Raw genomic sequence first — 26531 nt, 5'->3', positions numbered from 1 at the left:
TACCCCATATGCCAATACCACACTGTCTTATATAGTATAGATTTGTAGAAATTTTTGAAATGAGGAAGTATGAATATTTCAATTTTGTTCTACTTTTTCAAAATTATTTGAACTATTCTGGATACCTTATTTCCATAAGAATTTTAGAATCAGCATGTCAATTTCTACCAAAAAGGGGGAAGAGGTGGCAACTGAGATTTTTGGTAGGAATCACATCGAAACTGTAAATCAACTTGGGGAGTAGTGCCATTTTAACAACATCAAGTCTTCCAATCCCTGGATGCGGGATATCTTTCCATTATTTAGGTCACATTTAATTTCTCTCTACAATATTTTGCAGTTTCCAGTATATGAGTCTTGTAATTCTTTGGATTATCCATTGCTAATGTATAGCAATACCATTATTTTTATAAATTGATCTTATATGCTGCAACTGTGTTGAACACAGATATTAGTTCTACTAGTTTTCTAGTGAATTCCTTACGGTTTTCTATACACAAGAACATGACATCTGCAAACAGAGATAGCTTTATTTTTTTCTTTACAATTTATATGTCTTTTCTTTTTCTTGCTCCACTTCCCTAGGTAGAGCCTCCAGGGTAATGTGAACAGAGGTGATGAGAGTAGACATCCTTGTCCTTTCAGCCTTTTCTTTCCAAACCTAATGAGAGTTCTCATTCATGCCCTTTATCAGGCCAAAGAAGCTCCCCTCTATTCCTACTCTGTTCAGTGTTGTTTGTTTGTTTGTTTTTTATCATGAGGAGGTTTTGCACTGTTGTGCTCAGATTTCTTTCATGTTACAGAACAAGTATCACCAAGGACCAAAGTTAACTTAGTTAAAACCACCTGACATTATATATTTGGAGGAAGTGAAGTGTCATTTGGAGGCAAAAAGTCTATTTTAAGCAACTCAAAGAAATAGCTTATTCTCTGGCTTTAAGAAAATGATAAACTTGTAGGGGCGCATCGCTGGCTCATTAGGTATAGTGTGCAACTCTTAATGTCCAGGTCATGAGTTCAAGCCCCATGTTGGGCACGGGGCCAAGAAAGAGAAAATAAATTTGTGATATTAAAGAAATAAAAGAAAGAAAAAAGATGGATGTGCCCAAGACTTATGTAATTACTTAAACCTCTGCACGATAAAATGTAAGGTAAAAAGCAAAGAAAAATGGATTCAACACAACTGATAAAAATCTTATTACTGAGAATATATTAAGGACTTCTATGAAGACCAAGGATCCTAATCCTCCACACAAGGAAGTTGTCAGAAATGTGCACAAAGGAAAAAAGACGGCTGGGACACAGACAGGAATGCTCACAGAAGTTCTATCTGCTAAGCCAGGCCACATACCTAGTGAAAAGCCTATTCAAAGTACCCAGCCCTCTCTTTCCTGGCTGTCATCCACTGGGAAGGATCACACTGCAGCTATAGGAATGGGGAAATCTCCTGAATCATCCTGGTCCCAACGGGACTGTGCAAAATGGCACCCCCAACACCCCACAAGGGATATGCAAAGAGAGAATAAGACATTTTTATTATGTAAGTCTGAGATTTGGGGTTCGCTTGTTACTGCAGCATAACTTAGCCAAATCTGGCACAACAAATTACTGTGTTGGGGGAAAAAGCACAACTTTTTTTAAAAAACAGAAATAACTTATAAAAATAAGAAAAAAGGACAATGCCAGTTTGGGTGGGGTATAGGAAAATAGAATGTACTCTAACATGGCTGATGGGCTTCATGGAAAAATCTGGAAATACAGAACAAGGGAGTTATCAACCTTTGGCCCAGCGGTCCCACTCTGGGGAATACGCCCCAAGCAAATAAACTCAAAGAAAAAAATAGCTTGAACAAAATGTTCATCCCAGTGATATTTATAACAGCAGACTAGAGACAAGTCAATGCTCACAAACTGAGAAAACAATGGTGAATGGACAGAGTGGATACCACACAGCCATTTTAAAGGGCAAGCAGGTAAATCGTTTTATGTTTGAAACTGGGTATAAGTGAAAAAACTGGGCAGAGACATTTATTACATATAAACCTTAAAGCCAAGAATTCTGTGTTTTCATCTTTGTAACCCCACTGCTTAGCATGAAGTAGATGTTCAAATATTTGCAAAGTGACTGAATGTCTAAACCAACAAATAATCAAGTCGGGGTACAGGGATGAGACCACGTGGTGATGGAGCTGAGTGCCTTGTTTCTGTGAAACAACTTTAGCATGTGCATTTTTAAGAGACATGTATTTGTGCTGGGGAAAGAGAAATATTGTTCCTTCACATAACAAACCTGGATCCACATTTCAAGGGGAGGGATCATGACTTTACACAAAGAAAAACTCACTAAAATTCAAGCTCTCCAATACCAGGAAGGAATCCTCAGGAAGTGTCGTCGCTTAAGTTCAAGGAGAGGCTGGTGGGCCACCTGTCAGCAACTCTTAGAGGGAGAGGCAGATAGGGCCCCTGGGAGGTGTTTAACAGCCTCATTTGTTTTGTAGGCGCCAAAGTGCCTAGCAGAGTAGTGGGCACACAATAAAGTTTTCATCATTCAGACGCCCGGACACTTTCTCAATGTTTACTCCCCAGTGTTTACTTTCAATTGACTCCTACTTGTAACCATAGAACCTCCCTCCGTAACTATAAAAACCATGCTTCTTCCTTTGGACTAGGATTCATGTTAATGGAAAAACTCAACAGAAATTCAGGGGGCAGTAATACCTAGCCATCTTTCATCAGACAAATCCTCCCCATTTCCACACCTCCTCTTTCCTCTGTCCTGGGCTGGCCGGCGCCCTGTCTTCAACCCTCTTATCCTCGTGGCACCACGGGAACCAGAGCCGTCACACCTGCCCGGTGGTAACACCACCCTCAACCCATCACCCTGCCTCCAGCCCTGAGCAGCCTGGAAGTCACACCTCCTCCTCAGGGTGGGGGGCGGGGGTCCTCGTCACTGCCTCCTCCAGGCAGCTCTCCCCAGCTCTCTCCACAGGCTCCTGCAGACCTTCTCCCTGGCTGCCTCCCTTCCCTCTCGCAGAACACGGGCAGGTGGACGGTCAGAAGGCCCGACGCTTCTTGCTACCCCTCAGAGGCATCTGCACCCACTGGCTGGCCCCGCCACCACCACCCCCACCGCGTCTAAGGCTGGGCCCTCATCATGCCTCCTCCTCCTGCCGCTGGACCTCACTCCCCCATTCACCCCTCACAGCCAAGCTTCCTACCAGAGCTGACCATACATCTCTGCCTGCAGCTTCTTCTCCCATTTCTGACGGGACTAATCAGACTAGAAAGCAAAGGCCATTCCCGTGTCAGGCTGCAGATTCAGGTCTTCTCGGTACCCTTACTCTCTCCTCCCTACCCCACCCCGTGCTCTCCTTCTACAATCACACCCCCAGTGTTCACAACACTGCCCCTCCTGCTTTTTTCTTCCTTTCTTTTGCCCAGGCCTTAGATGTTGCCATTCCCCAGGGTTCTAACTCAGGCCCTACTCTCTAGCAGCACATGTTACCTAAGAAGCTCTTCTATTCCCACATATCGTATCATGTCCCCTGATCTGAGTCTCTGGCTCAAAAGTCCAGACTCACGTATTCAACTGCCTTCCAGACACCTCTGCTGAGCCATCACACAGTCCTTGCAAACAATTTCCTACCCTCCCTGAGCCCACTCCAGCCCTAGGGTTTCCCACATTAGGAAATGGTCCCAACACTCATCCAACTGCTCAAGGTGGAAACTCCTTTTCTTCCCAAACCCAACTCCCTACTGACGCCACCACATGAAATCAGTTTCCAAGAGCTGACAACACTAGTCCCTCCTGAATCCTCTTGTTTCACCCATTCCCACAACAGTGGCTATCTTTGGTAAGGCCATCACCCGCTTTTGCCTAGACCACTAACAGCCTACGAGTCTAGTGCCCCTTCCTTTCATCCTCCATGATGCTGCCGCAGCGGCTGACATGCCTTTTGGAAGATTAGGTTATGCTGCAACTTGGAATCCCCTCCAAGACGAGTCAGCTTGGCCAGCAGGGCCTCCCAGCTTCAACCACCAGCCCCCTCCAGCCTCACCATTCCCACTGCATTTGAGTCACACTATGCTCACTTGGCCACAGCTGACAACCTGCGGTGCCAGTTTAAATGTTTGGACCGAGTGGGACACATAAGTAATGTATCTAACATAATCCAGGGCAGAGCAGCCAAAAGTACAAGTGCCCCAAGTCCACAGCAGTCCAAGGATGAAGAATGGACAAAGATAATAAAGTCTAAGGACTTGTTGGGGCAGGTCTGACACCCTGTGCCAGAATTCAGCACACATCTCAGGTCCCTCCTGGCTCCTGACATGGTGACAGGAGTAACACACTGGTATCTACCACACTCTGGGCCATTCCACACGTGGCCCCTCATACATCAAGTCTACAGGAGGCCTCATTGCACACACAGTCAAACAAAGGCTGAGCCACTGAGTCACTTGCCCCAGGTAGCATCCCATGACTGGGGAGGGAGCTCTAGTCATCTGTGGATCTGTCCCACTCAGACCCTCCTGACACTTGTCCTTCCTCCACAACGTGGAGGTGGTGAGCTAGATGATAAGGGTCTTCGCAGTTCTGATTTTTCTACCACTATAAATGTGGAAGAGGGTGATGACCCGAGGTCACCAAAATCTCAAGACAGTATCTGTTACCCAGGATTAAACACGTTCAACAGATGTGGCTTCTGCCTCACGAGGGTAAGCATTCTAGACTGACTGCCCAGGCAGTCACATTCAACAAAGACTCATTTTAAGGGACTAAAGAACAAGCGCTCATTGATTTGCCACCATGTCAACCCAGCAAAGAGCCCCAGACACACCACAACACATAAAACTGCCTGCCAAAAACCGAAGCGGTGTTATTACAACATAACCAGAGAACGCCTTCACACAAGTGGGATTTTACACACACGCACACGCACATGCACACAAACCCTCCTGGAAGTCTGCGGCTCGTCTCACATCCCATTGGTGGTCAGGGCTGGAGAGTACACAAGGACACATCAACTCATCACCGCCACCATTTCCCCCAATCACTTCAGGGTGTCCTTACATCCTAAGGGTACAACCTAACAGGTGACAGATGGCCACAGGTATAGAAGATGTGTGTGATGAAGTTCCAGGGAATCGGGCTGTCGATTTGGGTATCCTCATTTCATCCTTACCCAAGTCTCTCTGAGACTCTGAGAGTGCAGCCCCACTCTCCCAGCACTAATCTTTGAGGAGCCACATCAAACACTCCCCAAAAATTCCTTCTCTCAGTCAGAAGCACTTGCCCAGTGGGATACTTCTTCCTTGAGCTGCAAGTTTTACAACTCAAGAGACCTACTTAAATCCTAAAAAGGAAAAGTAACTAGTCCCAGATGAGCCAGAAAGAGTCTTCCGGCAAAAGCAGAAGGAAAAAATACAGAATGGGTCAGGAGGTTGTCCTTTGTTCAGGCAAGAAAATGGGGGCATTCACCAAGGATAGACATGATAGGAAAAGAGAGGAAGAGGAGTGCACTGCCCGCCAGGAGCAGGAGGTTACGGGCCGCCTCTGAGGTCTGCTGAAGCAGGTTCCCAAGATTCAACAAAGGGCATTATTAACAACACGCATGAGTCACAGTGGCCTCAGGTCAACCACTTGGCTTCTTTCAGCCCCTCCACTTTGAGGCAGCCCCTTCTACAAGTGGGACTTCCTGTCATACAAAGGGCCTCTGTGGGCAGTTCCCCGCTGCCTCTTTTCTCCTGTGTAGAGCGGCGGCCCCATGTCGGACCGAGCACACTACCTGCTCTCGAGAGGGGCCACAGCCCACCTACAAACTGAGGACAGCAGGTGAGAAGCACGCGGCATACCCGGATGCACACATCTAGAAGGCCTCTGAAACCTGCGTCTAGAATTCTTCACGAGGCACTCTGGCACGACCCCTTAATGGCCCAGCCACCCCTGGCCAAATACTTAAGAGGTCTGTGATTGATACTGTTGCTCTGTAACATGGAATCCAATCTGCCTTCAAGGCTGTGAAGATCAAATGGCCTTTGTCTACGTCCTGGCACAGTGCCAGCACGGGGGTCTTGGATGACAGCGGGCTGCCAGAGTGAGGGCGACTGGGGGCCAGCCTCAGCCAGGACATCAGATGCGACACGGAGGCATCCTCCTGCTCACAGGCTTGATGGACACAACCTCCACCACAGCGCCAAGTGCCAGGAGAAACTGCTGCACAAAACTCTGTGGGACCACCCAGAAGGGGCCACCCAGGGGCACGGGGCTGACAGCCCAAGTGGGGATTCACCAGCTGGAGAGTAGGCAAGGGCGCTCCAGGCAGAGGAGGTACAGACTGTGGCCCAGGAGCACACAGGCTCTGCGGCCAAGCCTGGGACACGGCTGTGGCTTTGAAGAAGAGAAAGATCATTGCCAAAGAGTGGCAGGGTGCCAAAGGTCACGCTATCCAGGTCCCCAGCCTGAGTCACTCATGACACTCCAAGAAGTGACGTCTGCCCCGCGCTGCTGCTCTCCGTGCAATGAAAAGTAGCTCGTCCTGGTGCGAGCGCAGGTGGGAGATCACTGATGAGACCTCACGCTCATCAGAGCCACCAGGAAACAAACTGCTCAAGTAGTTCTCAAGCAGTGCTGTGAATGTGTGCCTTTTAAGTTTAAAAAAAAAAAAAAGTCATTCAAACCACAAAAGGATTTGGTTTGTAACTATTATGCACTCAACTATGGTGCCACTTTGTCAACACAATCTTCCGTTTCATTCAAAGGTGCAAGGCCCCAAGCCAAAGCATTCTGCTCCAGAGAAAGATTCAGGGCCAGGTTGGACCTGGTGTGACAAACTGACAGGATTGTGAGGAGCAACTGATTATATGCTTTGGAGCTGGGGGAAGTAAAATCAAAGGGAAGCTTCCAAAAGGACTAAGATTTTATTTTATTTTTTAGATTTATTTATTCATAAGAGACACACAGAGAGAGGCAGAGACACAGGCAGAGGGAGAAGCAGGCTCCATGTGCGGAGCCTGATGACGGACTTGATTCTAGGATCCCGGGATCCAAACCTGAGCCAAAAGCAGATACTCAACCACTGAGCCACCCCGGTGCTCCATCCAAAAGGATTTTCAAAGAGCCTATCCTTAAAAAAATAGTTGTCAGTTTGGCTAGCTCAAGAAATAGCCTGTGTACCAAATTTTTAAACATTTTCAATAAAATATGTAATTTATTCTGATAAACTCAGCAAAATTAGATTAAATCAAATAGGTTTTTATAATTTTTTTGTATAAAACTTATCCCTTTTACTTTTTTTTTTTTTTTTTTTACTTTTTCCTTTTCTTTTTTTAAACATTGACTTTCTGAATGCCAGAAACCTTGCTAAGAGCTGGCAGAAGGGAGCAAAGTGAAGTTCGTAATAAGACCCAGCCCTGCAGCCCAGGAGTTCACAGTACAGCCAGAAAGAGAAGACAAGGTCACACTTGATTAGGGGACAGGTAGGACAGAGGGTAGAGGATGGTGGAGAGGCAAGCAAGAGGGGGGTTTAGAAGGGGGATGCCTGCAGCCTGAAACCAGGTGAGAGTGAGGATGAGGTGCTCCAACTATAGCCCAGGCTCAGGAGCTGCTCCGAGAGGCTGGACGCAGACTGGAGACAGCACCGGATGCCCACCAGGGCACAGGTCACGCTTTGCTGCAGCACCTGAGGTCTAAATCACTGACCACTTTAGCTTATTTAAAAATACAGATTTAAGAATGGGTGATTACGCAGAAGAACAGTCCAGGAGACTATGTACCAAAATGTGAACTGCTTCATTCAGCAAAGTGTAATGAGGGGTTCTGACATGCCAGGCACAGGGCACATGGGGCACAGGGGCAAATGGGGTGAGAAAGTCATCGCGACGTTCCAGGGCCTGGAGGACTTGCAAACAGACCAGGACAGAAATGTCACAGTCGGCGGTGCTGAGGGCTGGGCTAGGCCATGAAGCCAGTAGGGACAGAGTGTTGGGGGCTAGCACAGACAGGATGGTGGTCAGTGAAGGGTCTTCCCTCAGGGGGAGACACTTGAGCAAATATTCAAGTAAATGGGAACTTTATTCACCCTCTCTAGATGGCAATATGTGAGTTTGGGGGTTTTCTTTTTTGCATATGTGTATTTAATTTTTTGGTCCTAAGAATACTGGTTAGGTCCCTTGAAAATTCAAAAGGGAAACAAGGCAGTGCCCTAGGCCCCTTCTGTAACGTCCATAAGCATGAAATCCAAGATTTCTGGTAAAGGAATCCATGTCCTTTATCTTCGTGTCCATGTGTATCACTTATATTCACTCAGTAGAGGTGCCCACACACCTTCCAACCCCATCCAGCAGCACCTTCACCATTATAAAGCCCACAGGGCCCAGGCCTCCACACTTTTCCCTCTTCTCTGCACACCAGTTACTAGATGGTCTTGTGACTTTCTCTGCCCAAAACTCAGCCCTGGCTCCTCCATCCTCCAGACAGGATCCTATCCAGTATTTCTTTTTCAGTAAAGAGCACCATCACCCACACAGCTGCTTAGGACAAATGCCCCCATGCCACCCCTGATGCCTCTCCTTCCCTCACACCCTACATCAGCTCCACCTTGAAACAAAGCTAGAGTGTAGCCACCTCACATCATCTCTGCTTTAGCTACCCTGGGTCAAGCCACCAAACTTGCCAATAGTTTTGTCTTTCAGTATGCTGAAAAACACTAATTACTAATCTACACTCCTCAATCTGACCTATAAGGTCCCATGTGATCTGGCCCCAGCTCCTAGCTTCAGTGTTGGCTCATTCCAACCCCTAGCCCTGGCTCCTCCAGCTACAGTGACCTTCCCGCAGGCCTCTAAATGCACCAGGTTTAGGCCTACTTTCACACTTGCTTCCTCTCTGCCAGGAACACCCCTCCTCCAGGGTCTGCAGACTTTGCTCCCTCACATCATCATCACATACCACCTTCTTTAAAAAGCCTAACCCGTCCCCATTTCTCTGACACATCAGCCCCCAAAAGATGCTTTATTTTTTAAATAATACTCAGCTTCCCATGACAAATTATGTATTTATATACTGTCTCTCACCACCCACAAGAACAGAAGCTCCTGAAGAACAAGAACTGTGTTGAGTTTATCCCTGCATCCTTAGCAGTGATGCACAATAGGAGCAAAATAAACATGTCTGGAATGAATGAGTCATGGAATGTGCTAGGCTCTGGCACAAACATACACTATGACAGAACAGACTTCTGTTTCCAGCAGATAGGTAAACCAGGTATCTTAATGTGTCTCCCACTGAAAAATTTTAAAAGCTGAATAAAATATAATTACATCACTCTATTATACTCTAAATTATCATAAAGGAATCTAAAGACAACAAAAAGGTAAATTTAAAGAAGGAATATAAGTAGATAAGTCAGCTTTTTCTCTCAGGTAACAAGGAGAGACAAAGAAAATATAAAAGAGTAAAGACTTGGGAAAAACAGTGAAGCCTAACTTACATCTAAGAAACTTCCAGAAGGAGGTAACATTAAGGATGGGTAAGAAGCAATCTTTAAAGACCATTTTCAGCATGCTGAAAGACACAAAACCACAGATCAAAGAAACCCAATGAATTCAAGCAAGATTTTAGAAAGAAAGAGCCATGCCAAGATAAATTAAAGTAAAACTTTAGAACCTCAAAGGCACAGGAAAGGTCATAAGAGCAGCCAAAGAGAAAAGACCAAAAAGAATGATAACTGGACCAAGAGCAACAATGAACGCCAGAAGACACGGCAGTGATATATTCTACATGCCGAGCAACAATATTTGCCATCTCAGAATTCCATACTCAGCAAAACTAGTTTTTAATAAGAACTTGAGATTTTCAAACAGATAAAATAGATACCACCACCACCACCACCCTCCAAAGACATCACAGGAAAAAAATTCTAAAGGATCTATTTCAGGCAAAAAGAAATGATCTCAGAGGGAAAGTTTGAAGCACAAGAAAAAATGGTAAGCAAATATAAGGGTAAATACAATGACATATAAACATTGATTATATGAAACACAGTATCTAATTTTTAGGATTTTAAAATTCAGAAAAGAAATCCAGGATAAGTTGGGAGGGGTGTGGAATTAAAATGTTTTAAATCCTTCAGAGAGGAGAGAGAAAAGACATTTGGGGCATAACCACTAAAGGGCTAGACAGAGAATTTAACTTCTAGACTAAAAAGAGAGAGAGAGAAAATAAATGCAATGGAGGCGGGGGGCATGATGGATCTCAAGCAAAACCAAAAAAGACCAACAAAACAACTCACCAGAACTGTAGCAAATAGCACAGAAACAAGAAAAGGCTGCTTCTTACCACCTTTTCTATTCAAACTGTACTGCAGGTACTGGCCAATGCAAAAAGAAACATCAGTAAAAGGTACAAGAATTAGAAAAGAAACAAAATATCATTATTTGTAGATAATGCGGCTTTCACATGGCCGACAGGTACCAGGATGACTCTAGAGTGATGGCTCAGCTACAACGGAAGAGCCATCAGAGCACAGGGCAGGAGCTCTAAGCATTTGGTTTCATTTAACACAAGGAAAATACCAGACTTATTTTACAGATGAAGAAACTGAAACTCAGAGAATATGAGTTAAATATCTTTCCCAAAGCTACCTGGCAAGTAAAGGGTTGGTTTTGAAATTAAATCTATGTGTCCCCAAAGCCTAACCAGCATGCCTGCCACAGAGAGAGAGAAACCACAACACCACAGGATAAGCACCTGTCGGTACTCTCTAAAAGACAAGTACCACCATGTGATTACAAGTACGCTGGAGTACAGAGAAAATGAGACCAACCTGAAGAAAGCCAGGGAGAGAGCCGGGCACTAGATCTGCAGCCTGCACAGGAATGCCCAGGCAGAGAATGATATTTTGGAGAGAGAAAGTGTAGCAGGCACTAAGGTAAAAACGTATGAAAGGATCAAGAAGGGGGGGCTGGGCAGGAGAGAGAAGAGCTAGATACCAGGAGGTAAAACAGGTGCCAGCAGGTGAAACCCCTTGAGGGCCACACCAGGGGTTTGGGCTCCTGGGGAAGGTCATGGGGAGGGACCTGGTCACAGTCCAGGAGGGAAAGCTCCCTCCAATTGAGAGTGAAGAACACACCATCAGGCCTCTAGACCTGGGGTGTCCAACAGACCAGCCACCAGCTACAAAATACTTGAACGGCAGCTAGTACAACTGAGGAACTGTCTTTTTAATCTGACTTTTCATTCATTTTAATATAAATAGCTACATGTGCTCAGTGGCTGCTATACTGGCCAGGGCAGCTCTAGAGGATAGAGAGGAAGAGAAATGGTTCTGAGACCAGGACAGAGGAGCAATGTTCAGGAAGAACAGAGGACACAGTAAGTGATTATGCCAGGAATGGAGGTGCAGAGGAGGAAAAGGGATTAAAAATTCCTCATTCTGGAGGCAAGGTATAGGAACTGTCACAAAGAGAGAGTTCAGAAGAAAGAACTGGTTTAGGATGGAAAAGAACTGGTTTGGGCCTAAGTCAGAGGAACCTGAAGCACATCGACTTGTGTGCTGCAGTCTGGCCATGTCACACTCCCAGGTTCGGCACAGTCTCTCCCTCTCCCTGCCTCTGCACACACTGTGTCCTCTGCCTCCCTCATCTGCCCAAAAGGCCCTTCTCTCTGAAACCCACTACCAAACTGTGATATTTTCCCCAACCTTCTCCATTCTCCACAGCAGAATAAGGTCCCTCCAGCTCTATGACTCGTCACCCTGGCACTTAGAAGTCTCTACCCCACTGGACTATGAGCTCTTCAGGGGTAAGAACGGAGTCTCGACCATCATGGACCCCAGGGCTGGCACAAGACCTGAGGTACACTCAGTGGACAAGAGACTCTGCCAAATGGGCAAACTGAATGTATGAACATATGCAGGCGTAAGTGAGCACATCACCCAATCCAGCCACCCAGCATCCTGGTGAACTGTCCCTCCAGGAGGTGACATAATGAATGGTTGGAAAGAAGCACAGAGCTTGCTCAGGTGCCTGCACATCTGTCAGTGCGAGCAGTCAGGTGCCAGGATGATCACAGCCTACATGAGCCTTGCTGTGAGTTTTCGCCGTTAGGACAACATCTACTATTCCAAACTCACACTCGTCAACCTTAGCAGTCTACTGGATGAGCCCAAGAATAAATGTCTTGGCATTGAACAAGAAATATGCAAAGCCTTCTCCGCAAGTGGCTCTGATCCTTCTCTGCATGGCCTTGGGGCCTTGTCGTATAATGTTCTTCCACACAGCACAGGCCAGATCTAGAGGAACCTGCGCTGAACACACTCACAGGTGGGAAATTAACAAAACATTTCTGCTCTCCAGGTCAACAAGTATTTGGTCATCAGACCACTGTGCCCTGTGCTATTTTTTCTTTATGCGTCAGATCATAGTGGAAAAGAACCATACAGAGGTCACTTTGCTGTCCACACGCTGCCTTGTACTTCATTTATCTCACTATACTAGCCCTACCGATACTGAAAACAAAGACAGAATTCCAAATTGGGAAGTTCAATGTTTTAGCCTGTAACCACCTCAACATCTTGTCAAGTAAGCAAAATCATTCTCCCCTGATCCTCCTTAACAACTGTTCCACTGCAGAACAACCCCGATGGGAAACGATACTGAATATGAAATTCAGCACAGGGTTCATGTGGAAGAGAGAGGAGAGGAGAGGGGAGGGGAGGGGAGGGGTGGGGAGGGGAGGGGAGGGGAGGGGAGGGGAGGGGAAGAGAAATTATTGTTATCCCTTAATACTCTGATGGCCATTGGCACACATTTCAAATTCAGAATACTTCCTGTTAGATTCTTTAAGTTAACCAAAAATAGAACAATATGCTTCATTAGTCCACGTAAAGATTCATTTCTTATGATTCAGTAACGACAGAGTCTAAGGAGAAAAAATATTTAGGCCAGATTCCCAGGACTGGAGGAGATGTTAAGTAGTCTGTCCCCTGGTTTCAAGGCAGAACTGTAAGATGCAAATGTATTTAGACCAGTCTGGTGAAACAGGACTACAGTGCCTTCAAAAACAGCCTCCACGGAAAGGGGACCACTGCAAATCACTCATTCATTCAAATTAATGGCCCGTGTTTTCCACTGTTACTTCCCTCATGGTGTCTCTTTCTGTCTCTGTTTCTCTCTCTCTCTCTCTCTCTCTGTTTCTCTCTCTCTCGCTCTCTCTCTCTCACACACACACACACACACACACACACACACACACACACACACGTGTGCACTCACTCTCCTCTCTCCCTCGCTCTAGGATCTAGGATCTAGCCAGCATACTGGCAAAAGTTTTCTCAAGGCCTTAAGAGAAGGTTCTAAGGCCACTGCTAGAAGCTGTCCTGGAGAGAAGCCCCGAAGAGAGATGGAAATGAGGAAGGCCTGGATGACACCAACAGCATGAACTCAGAGGCTTCGGGGCCAAAAGCACCCCAGGGGCTGCCCTAACCCTCCGCGGTCTACAGCAAAGCCAGTACCATATCCCCTTCACATCTTTAGATTCACAGGCACACCAGAATCCAAACTAATGTAGGCAGAAGCAAGCGGCAAGGAGGAATATCAAGCATTACTTACTGACTAGGGCAATCATGTACTAATTATATACCTATATATACAGATATTTACATGCATAATTATACATATACGTACATATACATTAAGAAGGTCAATTATATATTAAGAAAAGGAAGCCAGTTAAACTATTCTATACTTAATATGTACTGAAAATATAACACTAAAGATAAAATGCTAGTTGGGAAACAAAGATAACTAAATTATGGGAGAAGTGAACCAAGCTGCTCCCTGTTTGCCCTTTCTTTGGCCTTCAGATGTGGTCATCTGGCTCTTCAACCGAAAACAGCAGCTTCTTCAAGGCTAATGACAAAACTGCCTGCCAGAGCTGCAGGAGGGAAGACACAGTGCCACCCTATTGCATAGAAACACTGATCACATATGCTACTTCGTTCTTAAGTTTTATAAATTAAAATAAGGGGGTGCCTGGGTGGTTCAGCGGGTTAAGTGTCTGCCTTCAGCTCAGGTTATGATTCCAGAGTCCTGGGATTGAGTCTCCCTGAGCAGGGAGCCTGCTTCTCCTTTCCCCTTCCACTCTTGTTCTCTCACTCTGCTCTCTCTCAAATAAATAAAAATAAATTTTAAATATATATATATATATATATATATATATATATATAAAGTAAAATAGGTATAAAGTTGTTGAGCACAATTTCAAATACAATGAAAGTGTTTATGAAAATACCTGTTTTCCTGTAGTGTACTTCTTTCTGAAATTCTTGAAGGCATATATTCTTAAATACTTCAGAAAATACAAGTAACTACCACTCTGTGAACCTCTGCAAGGAATTCAAAGTGACTCTGGACAGTGGCACCACATCAGGGTCTAAGAAGAGTCACCCACTGCTCTCAGGCCTCTATTCGCGTCTAATTCCTAGACTTGAATTTCAGAAGAAGTCAAATCAATTTTTAGGACAGACTATTTTTAACTGATTCTGGAAAGTTGTGCATAAATTCCACTTTCATATATTAAATCATTACCTTTTTTTTTTTTTTTTACATGATAGAGTATTGTTTTAAAGTCTGCCACATTCTAAAACCTGGGCAGTCCAGACTTAATGCTGTGGATACTTCCTCAGAGGGACTGAAATGTCCCCAGACTTCAGGGTTTTCTTTCTGATCCTAAAGAGTCCTCTTTCAAAGAACCAAGTACTTTGGTCTATTTCTTGTAATGGCTATGAGTTTATTAAGTTTGGATTTCTCAGCTAGCAGGTAATCATATAATGAGGTATGCTTATAACAGTAACAACTGAGTAAGGCACGGTTTAGTAGCAAAGCAAGACTTTACATAGTCGAGAACTCTATTTTTTAAGAAAAAAAATCTCTCTCAGAGGGAGAAATGTCAATTTCTTCGGGCTTCTGATAATTCACTGTATACTTTGCCCAGTGGTACTAACTTAGGGAAGTTACTCCAGAAAAACCGAATATTTGAAAAATCAAACAAATGAAAATGGGATTCATCAAAGAAAAAAGTCATTCTTAGCCAAGCCCTATTAATTGTGAGACAATATGTGGAGAAAGCTGGTAGAAGAGAGGCCGGTGACCCAGAAGCCAGTCTAGAATATTGACTAGAAGCTCAGCTACCAACAAGCTGTGTGACCTTGGACAAGTCAACAAGGTATATGTCTCTTGGTCTTAATTCCTTTGTGGGTTTTTTTGTTTTGTTTTGTTTTGTTTTTTAAGAAAAGAGGGGCCAGGGATCCCTGGGTGGCGCAGCAGTTTGGCGCCAGTTTTTGGCCCGGGGCGCGATCCTGGAGACCCGGGATTGAATCCCACGTCGGGCTCCTGGTGCATGGAGCCTGCTTCTCCCTCTGCCTGTGTCTCTGCCTCTCTCTCTCTCATTCTGTGTGACTATCATAAATAAAAAAAAAAAAAGAAAGAAAGAAAGAAAAAAGAAAAAAAGAAAAGAAAAGAAAAGAAAAAAGAAAAGAGGGGCCAGACTATACCTCCAGCAAGAGCCATTACAACTCTAAATATCATGTTCCCATCTTTTCAACTATGCCACCAAATGAATAACAGAATTACATGGCTGGGCAAAACAGAGGACTAATGATGCATAAAAAGAAAGGGGGTAAGGAGAGGATGAATCTTACTACTGGAATAAATCTCAGACCTGCAAGATACGTTCAGTCTGAAGTTATGACTATTATTTTTATAAACGCAGCATTTAAAGTTCATCTAGAATTCAGTAAGATACCTTAGTATGAAGAAGCAAAGAATTTGAGGAGATACTTAGAATTACAACAGCAAGGGCAAAACCTTTGGACCTCATTAAGGTCTGAGAAAAATATCACATATTCGAGGGACTTCTAAAAAACAAGAAAACACAACCCTAAAAGTATCAGAAATACACAAATCATACAGTAACAACCTAACAAGAAAATACACTTCTCTAGGTGGCATAGACTGTACCGGTATGGCACTTTCTGGAAAACAGAAGGAAGACCATGACACTGCCTTTCAAATGTTCACAGCAATAATCCAAAAGCATATTCCCTTAGTGGTAATCCAAAAGCATATTCCCTTAGTGGATGGATCACTCAAGTATCAGGATTTTTTTTAAAGCACTCTAATTAGAAGCACAGTACTACATAAACAAAAAGGAGGGAAGAGGAACCACAATTTTTCAATTCCAGAATATGACTTCCAGAGAAGAAATAAGAAATACACATGTAAGGTTTCTCAGTTGTTGGAACAATAAAACTTTTACATTTTGCTATTTACTAAAAATAAAAGCATAGTGTCTAGTGACCAGCAGTCAGACGGAGCAGAGGGCACCGGGTCCAGCTGTAAAGAGGAATAAGAAAGAACTGCCGGAGGAGGAAGGCAGAGGGGGCCTTGGAGCAAGCCACATGCTAATTCTGGGAGTCTGGAGCAGACGGCCATGAAACAGCAATTAGTGTCAACCGGAGAAGCTAATTTGTTCGCTTTTTCTCCCGAGTCCCATTTCCGTGTTTGTAGGTTAGATTTGGCTGTTTAAGAAAGGAAATGGCAGCATGTAAAAGACAGAGTGCCTGACAGTAGGAAAAGAAACCAACCCTCTATTAATAGTTAACTCAAGTAACTCATTTAGCTCCCCAGAAAGAAAACAATACAGCTCGAAGTATGTAAGCTGGCCTAAGCCATGCCAAAGTTTCTAATTTATTCCATCTATTTAGGAATGAAACATGTATATATGTTCTAAAACCAGAGTAAAAATTATAAAGCACGTCTTTCATTTGTTTAGGCCAAAATCTATTTACCAAGGAAATCAAACATTTACTCTGACATTTTCTCAAAGCATTTTGGATAAACACTCCACACTGTTCGGTTAATATTGAACTGAGTGAACATTTCCATCAAGGAGTTCTAAAACTAAGTGTGTTTAAAAGGTGAGATTTCTGCTAAATCAAACACTCAGAAACACTCTTCAGAAGAAAAAAAAAATCAATGAAAACTCTGCTTTTAAAAAGGTCTCCCTTAAAGGAAATATATGCCTTAAATAGCACACTCACGTTTTGCTGTCAAACGCCAGCTTCACTGCCTCACTTTGCAGATCAGCTTCCGTACCTGCCTCCTTCCGACCCTGCTGGTATGTCTGACCTCCAGCTCCCAGCCGAATTCTCCCAGCACATTTCATCATTTCCTGTTGGCTGCCGGCTCCTTGCAGCTAGATAAGGCCAGTCCCCTACACTGCTGCAGGCACCGTACAAGCATCAGGTTCTCAGACCTCTGCTCCAGGCCTGCTGGGACCATCACAGAATCACAGAAGAGCTTTCCTTTTTTTTTTTTTTTCTTTTCAAAAGCACTTTCCTTTCAGAGAGGGGCCAAACAGAAATCTTGGGATTTGAGATAAAGTCAGAGAGAGCAGATCTGAGAACAGAAGTCCTATTACCCTCCCTCCCTCCCCAAAATCAACTTGCATATAAACTACTTTACACTGCATATGATAGTCCTAGGATTTCTCCTTGTACTTGATCCTTCCACTTAGGAGGGAGAAAAGACCTGCGCTGGAGCTAAAGTGCCAGGCGTCACAGGAGTTAATGTAATATAGAGACTTCCTTGCACAGGATGATCTTACACTGTCCCTACACGTAAAACTCAACTTCTCTTTGTGACTCTACACAGTAAGACAAAGCAGCTCCACAGTGGGAGATGCATGGGAAGACAGATGCAGGCTCAGTGGTGGAGACCCCAGCCTCTCTGCAGCATGACTGCCTCCCAAGGCACTCAAATATCCAAGTGTGAGCCCCTAGAAGGCACACCTGGGTGGCTCAGCGGTTAAGCTTCTGCCTTTGGCTCAGAGTGTGATCCCGGGATCTGGGATCGAGTCCCACATCAGGCTCCTTGCAGGAGCCTGCTTCTCCCTCTACTTGCATTTCTGCCTCTCTCTCTCTGCATCTCTCATGAATAAAGAAATAAAAACTTAAAAAAAAAAGGAAAAAATATCTTTAAAAAAAGTATGCAACATTATCAAAAAAATAGAAACACTAGAAATACTACAAGAAAGAGCAGGTATTGAAAGCACTCTGTAAAAACATAAGAAATGAATATTTCAAAAGCTCAGTTTCCCCGAAGTACCCTCCCAGAAGATTCATGTGCACTCCCAACGCCATGGCAAGCTAGATGCTGCACTGAAGTGATGGTGGCCAGAACAGAGCCAGCCCATTCCCTCCTTGCAACATGGGCCCCCTAGTCTGACTCGATAACACAAAACAAAATAGGTTAAAAATATCTTTCCAAAATCCATGTTTAGAAATTCTTTGATGGAAAAACACCAATGAAGCAAAGACCATATCAACACAAGGGTCAATTATTTGACATATGATAATAATTCATACCACTTGGAAAATTATTATACCACCCTCCCCCCCCCCACCTGCCCCCAAAACAACCCACAGAAGACGACCCATCGCAAACCTCACTGTATTCCCAGTCCGCCTAGTTAGGTCCCACGCACCCTCACAGAGAGGCCAACACTGCTCTGCAGGGAGGCCAGCTGCTTTGTCTTGGGGCTTGCTGGGGGGCTGAATGGCTCTGACGCTCATAATGTTTCTGGAGACTACTTCAGGTACTTGACCACAACACACAGTCAGGCTTCCTAAATGAACAGCCTGGTAGTTATCTTCCCAAGCATTTCAACTAAGTTTAAGCAGCACAAAAATATGGTCACAAAAGTCCTTTGCTGGGCGTATTTCCTTCCACTAAGAAAGAATAAGCACTTGAGTTCTGGCGGAGCAAGATGATTATCTACTTTTCCTTTTCATCAGCTAGCATGACCAAAAACTCTTCTTTGCCCTAGAGTCCTACTTAAGGCTCTTGGTTATGAGAGAGGACAATCACAGCAAGGTAGATGTACTCATTTTGGTTTTTTAAGACCCTCACTCATTCTACCTACCTACCTACCTACCTACCTACCTACCTACCTACCTATCTATTGTAATCCAACAAACACAAGCTGCTTGATATTTATATAATGGTTATTTTATGCTTAATCATGAAAATAATCCTATCAGGGGACTGTCACCTCTTCCATTTTCCAGCTCAGATAACTGAGGTACAGAGAGGTTATATTACCTGCCCTGCATCCCAAAGCCAGCACATGGTGTGGAGCCAGGATCCAAACCCAGTCAGCTCCAGAATCCAGCTATTAGCCACTACACCACACTGCCTCTCCATCTTGGTTTCCCTCGGTATATTAGAAGTGGGTCTTGGATACAGCTGCCAAGTGATAAAAATCTGATTTGAAGTGAACTGAGAATACAGAGAGCAGTGGAACTATGGGGTAGTGAGCCCAGCTCTCCAGGGTGGCTGGGGCATTCTCTCCCCCTCCCCATCACCTCAGGTGGGGGCTTCCTAGCTGGAAACCAGCTGCCCTGCACCCCTCTGGCAGAAGACAAGACTGGCTCAGGCAGCTGTCCTGCCCCCTAAGGCGGTACTGGGACAGAAACACTGCTCCAGGGAAACCCAACAGCTAACCTCTTGCAGCACATGGTGCCTAAACTGGTATTTCCAGTTCCAATCTGGTTTCTGTCACCAGACTTGAAACCATTGGGCATTCATTCAACAAACATTAGTGCCAGGCACAGGGCTTGAGGCCTCGGGGCCCCCATGGTAAAAGCCAACGTCCCTGCCCCGAATTGTCTGGGAAGGGCAGATGTAAAAGTAAATACAAACGGCACAGGCTGAGAACTGCCAGCACCCAGGGCTGAAGGAACACAGTGAAGGGAGCAGTGACCTGGGCGAGGAGGTGTCAGGGAAGGCTTCACCAAGTGGGGGGTGGGGGGTAGTGGGGACAGGAGTGGGTTCTCCAAGAGCTTCCCATATGATTACTCAAACCATGCAGATTAAGGCAGGAAAAAAAATTCCAAAACAAAACCCAGTCAGTTAGCTGAAGACTACCCACACCTTCAGGACATCAGTCCTCGACCAATGGCGGGATGCACGTGCAGCTGTCACTAAGCGAACCCAAGGCACAGGCATCTGGGCCACATCAGACCAGCTGCTTCTCTCTGATACCACTGTTCTGTTCTAGGGTCGGCACATGGTGCAAATGGCTGCCTTTGCTGAGCTCTTCTGAAAGATGCAGTAAAAGAGGTACTTCTACCCCATTTTACAGAAAGGAAACCACCAGAGAAACTTAGCAACCTGCTCAGTATCATCCAGCAAATAATGGCAGAATGGGATTCAAACTCAGGTCCGCCTGACGTGTTCAAAGCCCATTGTTTCTGTACCACACTCATGCCTGCCTCGGAACTAGACCTGGGAAGAACGAGGATCTCTGGCAACAGGTTGTGTCACATGGGGGAAAGAATAAAATTTTCACCATGCGACTCCCCCCCCACCTCCTCTATCTGCTCTGGCTTTATTGCCACACTTTTTCTAAAATAGCTTTATTGAGATGTAATTCACATACAATTCAGCCATTTAAAGTACATAATTCAATGGTTTTTAGTGTATTTACAGAGCTGTGCAACCATCACCCGTCAATTTTAGGATACTGTCATCAACTCAAAAACAAACCCCATGCACTTTAGCTGCCATCTCTTTCTCCCCCCTTCCCTGGTCCTTTCCCAGCCAGAAACAACCAGTGACTCAGGCAAGGTGATTCTTAAAGAGGTTATGGGCACATAGGAATCAGGCTGTTCATAAAACAGTGCAAACTGCAGTTCTGTGCATCAGTCCTCCCTCTTCGATAAAGCTAACAGCTGAGCCCAGACATGGCCAGGGAATAGCCAGACAATTCAAAGGCAGGTGGAGGTTCTGGTGTGACAGGTGGAGGTACCTGGCCACCTCGTGCTAGATGGGCTCCACGGTTCTCATTCATGTCCCTGAACTTATCAAACCCTAAACACAGAGCCAGGTGGTCTAGCAGCTGCCAGGATGGTGAAAGTCATGCAAAAGCTCTAGAAGAGGCCCTGCGGTCACAAAGCCTCACACCATTTGGAACCCCCATCTCCCCAATTCCCAAAAGGCAAACCAGGATTGTATCTGGTACCAGAGGCTGGAGATAACCAGAACAGAGCTATTCTGAGAAGCCAAACTCTTCAAGGATCATTGGGACTAGTGATGGCCTGGATGGCAAGGCACTTCCTCTACTCTTCCCCCCAGCCTTCCTCAATTGCTGAGAGTTGGGGGAAGGAGATCTGCAAACAGACCATGCACATACTTCCACAGAGCCCTGATTCCTCCAACCACTTCTCCATACAGGTCATGGAAACAGCTGTGTGCAGCATCATCAAGCAGCACAAAACACCTCAGCACTTAAACAGAATGAACTTCTGACAGATGCAAATGGGTAAATCACATAACCTTCACAGCAAGCAAAAGAGGCCAGATGCAAAAGGGTGCACTGGGTATTCTATTTACATGAAATTCTAAACCAGGCCAAACAAATCCATAGTGACAGATCAATGTTTGCCTGGGACCAGGGGCCGGGTGGGGGCTGACTGTACAGGGCATGAGAAAAGTTCTAAAGCGACAGAAATGTTCTCTGTCTGGCTTGGGACAGTGGCTACACAGGCATCTCCATTTGCTCAAGTCTCTACATGGGTCCATTTGGTTGTATGTAAATTAAGATCTCAATAAAAAGAAAAGGAAGAGGAAGGGGAACGACCGAGAGAACTGCAGAGCCTGAACAAGAGAACTGCCCCCCCACCCCCATGGGCAGCACAGCAGCAACTGCCTTTCACCAAGGACTGGCCTGCAAGATGCCGCCAAGCTCTGCACAGTGCCAGCGTACCCTCATCACACTGGGTCTCAGTTCTTGGATCTGCTGATCCTCTAACATACACTAATGATTCTGATGAACCTGAACGGTGCACTTTCAAACCAGGTTAACTCAACTCTCCAATATCACAGTAGTAAAAGCGTGATAACATCAGCCAGCGACTTAGAAATGGCAGCTTTCAGTGACAGGCTCCAATGGCTGTTTGACAGTCAGTAAACAAGTAAATCTAATGCCATAATGATAGGTATTAGTTTTTCTTTTCCTTCAAATGATAAGTAAATCTTAAGTCCTAGAATTTAAACAGGTTATATAAAACATTCTGATAGGTCAATCTTTTTTTTTTTTTTTCTGGGTGAGGGAGAGGCTAGTGGCTATTGTTCAAATCCTATGTGTTAGCCTTTCATATTTTTCATGAAACAAGACATAAATAGAGCCATTTTGCCTTTAGTCTTCCCAAACATATATATAGAAGGGAATAAACCGAGCCAAATTTCTAACATTCTCAATCAAAGAAGAAGGTGCCAGAACAAGCTGAACTAAGTACCCGTCCTATCTCTGGCAAAGTAAAAAAAAAAAAAAAAATTAAAACCCTTTATATAAGCTTCTTTGCTTCCCTGGCACTTGCCCAAAGCTAAAGAAAAAAAAAATGAAGCCAAACTAATTAAAGCAGAAAGCCCAATTGAGAAAAACTTCAAAGCACCAATGTGATATGAAAAATATGTTAATTTCTTTTCTTACACATTTTATAAAATGCCACCGTGAGAAGATATACCTGGGCTCCTAACAACATCTCAGTGGTTAAGATGTCACTTGCAATTATGGGACCAGCTCAAGTCTTCCTTGGGTAACACACTGAAGATGAAAAATGATCCCTGAAGGAAGGTCTAAATTCAAAAAGGAGTGAACAAAATTTGTGGTGAGTTTGGGGATATTTTCAGGAATAAAGTTAGAGATACGCTCTGTTCATGTTTTATTGGAGGTTTATTGATGTGATTTTCCCCCTCATTTATTTCTATGTGCCCTCTCTATGCTAGACTCTGGAAGTTACAAGCTAAATGATCCCCCACACTTACCCTTACGGAACTTAGAGTTCAGTAGGGTAGACAGACAAGCACCCAGAGGACCTCACAGTGTGACAAGTGCTGCACAGCAGACCTGAGCAGGGAGCTCGGTGTAGGAAAATGGAGTGGATTGAGAAATCCCCAGGGAGACTGGGCACTGAGCTGAGTCAGGTAAAGAAGGCACTGTGTCACTCGCCTCTCAGGCTGGAGCCTCCTCCTCCCCCAGCTTTACTGACCAGGGTATCCCATTGAAGGCAGAAGCGCCCAGTGCAAGGCTGCCAACTTTATTTTGTCCATTGAGAGCACTAAAAAGAAAAACCAATCACCTCCCATTATTTCATTTCAAAGGCATTTAAATAATAAAAAAAGGCATTTTAACACTAAAAAGCAAATCATACAACTTCAGAATATATCAAAAGCCTCAAACTAGGGGGATCCCTGGGTGGCACAGCGGTTTGGCGCCTGCCTTTGGCCCAGGGCACGATCCTGGAGACCCGGGATCGAATCCCACGTCGGGCTCCCGGTGCATGGAGCCTGCTTCTCCCTCTGCCTGTGTCTCTGCCTCTCTCTCTCTCTGTGACTATCATAAATAAATAAAAGTTTAAAAAAAAAAAGCCTCAAACTAAGTATCTTTAGCTTTGTAAGGAATTACAATGTTGCTATTTTAGCACCAGGCAGTAAAAATACCATTATGAACTGATGTTTAGAAACCCTGCAAATAGGGGCGCTTGGGTGGCTCGTTTGGTTAGGCATCTGCCTTTGGCTCATGATCCCAGGATCCTGGGATTGAGCCTACCTAGGGCTCCTTGCTCCATGGGAAGCCTGCTTTTCCCTCTGCCCCTCCCCTTGCTCGAGCTTTCTCTCTCAAATAAATAAAATCTTTAAAATTAAAAAAAAAAGAAACCCTCCAAATAGAGGATAAAATAAGGACTATTTTATGATATTTTATACACATTTGCCAGTTTCTTTACATGCAATGACTCTTCATGATAACTCTGCAAAGTGAGAGTCCTATGCCCATTTTTCAGATGAGAAAACTAGAGCCCTGGGGGAAGTGGCCTGCCCACGGTCACACAGCAGTCACAGTGCATAAAGCTGCTACAGGGGGCTCTCTCTGACAGCAGCGCCTGTCATGTCCCATAAGCATGCTGGGATGGTGTGGGAGACTGCTGGTGACCTCTGAGGTCCTCATCAGAAATAAACATGTTTTATTGTCGTTGCTTTGGAGATGGCAAAGGAAGAATTCAGTTCTGCCTTTTTTTTCTTTTTGGCAGTCCCAAACAACCAACTCAAACTCTGTGAAACCAGGAGAGGTATAAATATATAAATAAATGGAAATCATGATCGCTAGCATTCCAGAATACTCCCATTACTTCTCCATTTGGACCAGTGCTTAGGATAAAGAAGAGAGGAAAGATGGGAAAAGACCAAGAATACTGGGGTACCTGGATGGCTCAGTCAGTTGGTTAAGTGTCTACCTTCAGCTCAGGTCATGATCCCAGGGTCCTGGGATTGAGCCCCTACATCTGGATTGAACCCCTACATCTGGCTCCTTGCTCAGTAGGGAGCCTGCTTCTCCCTCTGCCTACTGCTCCCCCTACTTGCGCGCTCTATCAAATAAATAGTCTTTTAAAAAAAGATCAACAATCCCAATGTACCAAGAAATAGGGGACCTCTGCACCCTTACTCAAGAATACTATACTTCGGGGGAATCCCTGGGTGGCTCAGCGGTTTAGCGCCTGCCTTCGGGCCCAGGGCATGATCCTGGAGTCCTGGGATCGAGTCCCACATCGGGCTCCCTGCATGGAGCCTGCTTCTCCATCTGTCTCTCTCTCTCTCTCTCTCTCTCTCTCTGTGTGTGTCTCTCATGAATAAATAAATAAAATCTTTAAAAAAAGAATACTATACTTTAGGGATGCCTGGGTGGCTCAGCGGTTGAGTGTCCGCCTTTGGCTCAGGATGTGATCCCGGGGTTCCAGGATCGAGTCCCACGTCGGGCTCCCTGCGTGGAGCCTGCTTCTCCCTCTGCCTGTGTCTCTGCCTCTCATGAATAAATAAATAAAATATTTTTTTAAAAAAAGAATAGAGGATCCCTGGGTGGCTCAGTGGTTTAGCGCCTGCCGTTGGCCCAGGGCATGATCCTGGAGTCCCTACATGGAGCCTGCTTCTCCCTGTCTGGGGTCTCTGCTTCTATCTCTCATGAATAAATAAATAAAATCTTAAAAAAAAAAAGTTTCTTAAAAAAAAAAGAATACCATACTTCAGTTTGGCATGTAATTAGTATACATTTAGAGTTTAATGAGTGAATCTGAAGTCTGTAAGCACTGGTGTGATATAAATTCAACTTAAAAGACATGGGTCTTTAATCCCTAAAAGCTTCCATTCGCAGGTCTGAAATGTGATTAAAATAGAACACCAATTGGGGCACCTGGGTGACTCAGATGGTTAAGCAACTGACTCTTGGCTTTGGCTCAGGTCATGATCTTGGGGTCCTGAGATCAAGCCCCCATCAGGCTCCATGCTCAGTGTGGAGTCTGCTTGAGAGTCTCTGCCTCTCCCTCTCCCTCTCCATCTGCCCCTCCCCCTAATCATGCAATCTCTCTAAAATAAATACAAAAATAATCTTATAAATAGAATACCAATTATAAACTTAAAAGTGCATCTCATTTTACAAATTTTATGTTTTTCTTCTACTTTAACTATTTGAAACTGAAGTCTACTATTCTTAAACAATCACAATGCTCCAAACTATTCTTTAACATGGGACAAGGTACTGCCAAGTGAGGAGGTTAGAGGCTGGTCCCCTACAGGATCGCCACAGACACCGCATGGGAAACACAGAGCTGAGAGGGGCCAAGCAACAGAGATAGGCAGTGAGCAGATAAAGGACCTGGCAAGCTTTTAGGTTCCTCTACCTGTAAGGTGAAGACAGCCTCAAGTATCATCCAGGGCTTGTGAAGATAAAATGAGACAATGCAGAGGTAGGATATTTTTAAATGGCAGCCAGTGAAGTCATCCCGATGACAGAACTGGAAGCTCCCAATGATACTGATCATGGCTAATGTCACAGAAGGGTCAAAGAGGTCTCTGGGGGGATAGGGTCAAAATACAGAAGGCACATACTTAGGTGGCAGAGGCATAAAGTTAACCCCCAGGAAAGTGAGACAGCAGGAAATCAATTAAATAAATGTCAGAAAATCAGGGAATCAATGACACAATCTGAATGGAACACACCCATAGTGATCACAAGGAACAAAGTATGGGCATGGACGGGGCTGGTTCAAAAGTCTTGTGAAGGAAAATAAAGTAAGGGGACTTTGCCAAGAGGCCAACTGGGCTAAGTGGCAGAGTGTGCCGAGTCCAGAACAAGTCTCAAGGGCACACTGCGAGCCACCTGGCAGGAGTCACAGGGAGAAAGCAAGCTGCTTGGCCTGGCAGCGGATGCTGTGCATCTGTGACAGGTGACCCAGCTTAAGACAGAGTATAGACGAGGAACACATTTCTCCCACGTGTGAGAGTAAGGTAAAGAAGGACAGGTTACAAAACAGTTTAAATCCTATGATCGTATTTGTTTTTAAAAATCACATTTGTGAGTAAAGGTAATGATCTGGGAAAGTGTACGTCAACGTATTGACAGTGATTTTCTCCTTTTGATT

The 26531-nt window shown here is 44.8% G+C and overlaps 1 protein-coding gene across 3 annotated transcripts in view; it reads right to left on the bottom strand.

The window, feature by feature from the left end:
• The window catches only part of PACSIN2 (protein kinase C and casein kinase substrate in neurons 2), a 138312-nt gene that overhangs the window by 70147 nt on the left and 41634 nt on the right, over positions 1-26531 (bottom strand). The window contains exon 1 of one of the 3 annotated variants that reach the window (XM_055328640.1): positions 17100-17200. The exons of the other annotated variants lie outside the window; for them this stretch is intronic. The gene's annotated coding sequence lies outside the window, so the exon portion shown is untranslated. Of the gene's footprint in view, positions 1-17099; positions 17201-26531 lie in introns of those variants that run through there. 3 annotated transcript variants of the gene reach the window in all.

Source organism: Nyctereutes procyonoides, unplaced genomic scaffold (genome assembly GCF_905146905.1).
Source record: "Nyctereutes procyonoides isolate TBG_1078 unplaced genomic scaffold, NYPRO_anot_genome, whole genome shotgun sequence".
NCBI lineage: Eukaryota > Metazoa > Chordata > Mammalia > Carnivora > Canidae > Nyctereutes > Nyctereutes procyonoides.
Note: the sequence above shows the minus strand (reverse complement) of the source record. Positions and strands in the feature narration are given on the sequence as shown.